Below are 2,047 nucleotides of genomic sequence, written 5' to 3'. Positions count from 1 at the left end.
ATCACTTAAACCATCTTCTGAAAAATAAAAAATAAAAGTGCCATAAAGTCCACAATAAAATAATGTACAAAATTTCTCATGGAGAAACCCTCACTCAGAATCTCTGGATTCGCCGAAACCGGTTTGGCTCAGTGGATAGAGCGTCGGCCTACGGACTGAAAGGTCCCAGGTTCGATTCCGGTCAAGGGCATGTACCTTGGTTGCGGGCACATCACCAGTAGTGGGTGTGCAGGAGGCAGCTGGTCGATGTTTCTCTCTCATCGATGTTTCTAACTATCTCTCTCCTTTCCTCTCTGTAAAAACTCAATAAAATATATTTTTAAAAAAAAGAATCTCTGGATTCTTTACCATGCAATTCCATTTTTATTTTTGTTTTCTTAAAAAGGAAATTATTTATTTATTTTAAAATATTTTATTGACTTTATTGGGGTTACATTGGTTAATTAAATAGGTTTCAAGTATACACTTCTATAGTACATTATCTGTATGTTCTATTGTGTGTTCACCACCCACAGTCTAATCTCCTTCGCAATTCCATTTTTAAAAACCTGGTTTCCTAGCTCAGTGCAGATCAGAAGCAAAAATTAGAAATGGAGGGGCGTGTAAAGCTTAAAAGTGGGCGCGTGGCCAGTTGTAAGAAGTGAGCACAAATAGAGGAAGAAGATGCAAAACACAGACATTCCAAGCTTAGTAGCCTAGGGTCCTGTAGTGTGAAGACAATTAAGTCCTCTGCACCTTTGGGTCCCTGGAGGTCATTACAATATTACAATATAGTGTTGTATTTGAGCATGATAACTACTCTGGGTCAATAAGAAAGGGGCAATTGTATATCCTTTGTTTAAGAAAGTAATTTCAAGGAAAAAAATACTGAACAGCAAGGCTTAGCTGTTATTGAAATTTGGAATTTAAAATACTTTAAGAAGTTTGGCACTCAAAAGTTTCATTTCTGGAAATTTTATTTATGGAACATTTTAATATTCTATTCTCTAGTAGTGCCAAATCAATTAGGCATTAATTGTAGTTGTTAAAGGCAGATCAAGATTCAGAGCCTTTGACTTAATTAGTTTAGTCCAACCCAAGCAGCACTAATTGCCTTTACTTTGGTGCTCATTCATAGCAGCACTTAGAATATTTTTATAACCATCTTTTAATACCTAGAAAGGAAGCAATATTGCAAGGTATTTGAGAGAGTGGGCCCTAGAGTCAGGCTGCCTAAGGTCAAATTCTGGTCCTAATATTTACTAGCAGTACAATTTAAATTACTTAATCTGACCTATGCCTCGGTTTTTCATTGTGTAAAATAGCGAAGGTAATATAACTATCTCATAGGAAAGTTATGAAGACTAAAGCTAAAGCAAGTCAAGTCTTAGCGCAGTTTTTGAAACCTTGCTTTATACAAGGGCCCTATTAGGAATGCTTCCTGTGGGAATACTAAATAACGGTTTACTGTTTCTTACTGTGAAGTGAATTGTTCTTTTCCCATCTTTGCACATGATACAAATCATTGTAGCCAACCTTTAATGTTATAAACATGCTTTTACTTTTTACTAGATGCTAATGCTCTATAAATGGATCAAAAATACCTTATAACAGAATTCTGCTCTTACAGACTACCGTGTTAGAGACAATTCTAGGCTTATTTAGACTGGAAAAAGTATAATACCGTATTTGCCGGCGTATAAGACGACTGGGCGTATAAGACGACCCCCTAACATTTCCACTCAAAATACAGAGTTTGTTATATACTCGCGGTATAAGACTACCCCCTCTTCCGCACACCTTCCACACACCAAATAAAAGGTAAAACAATATCAGATTTGATTTTAACATTTTAATTTATATTCAAATGCTTATGACATGCAGGAAAACTGTCACAAGGCTGTATGTAATCAAACATATACATAAAACAGTGCAAGTTTATTACCGGTAAACATACCGGTAATTCACTAAAGAAAACACACTCTATAGACTGGTACCGTAGATGCTTCTCAGGAACACAGGCAAGCAGCCCACAACCTAGAGGGACTGTCAATGATAGAAGAAAGAT

General features: G+C 36.2%; 1 protein-coding gene and 1 pseudogene across 1 annotated transcript in view; both read left to right on the top strand.

The window, feature by feature from the left end:
• LOC102775126 (WD repeat-containing protein 44) overlaps nucleotides 1-2,047 on the top strand; it is a 66,832-nt gene that overhangs the window by 28,815 nt on the left and 35,970 nt on the right. The gene's annotated exons all lie outside the window — the stretch shown is intronic.
• The window catches only part of LOC102774849, a 3,718-nt pseudogene that overhangs the window by 841 nt on the left and 830 nt on the right, over nucleotides 1-2,047 (top strand).

This window comes from Myotis davidii, unplaced genomic scaffold, assembly GCF_000327345.1.
Source record: "Myotis davidii unplaced genomic scaffold, ASM32734v1 scaffold177, whole genome shotgun sequence".
Classification (NCBI taxonomy): Eukaryota; Metazoa; Chordata; class Mammalia; order Chiroptera; family Vespertilionidae; genus Myotis; species Myotis davidii.
This window is presented reverse-complemented; position numbering and strand designations above follow the sequence as displayed.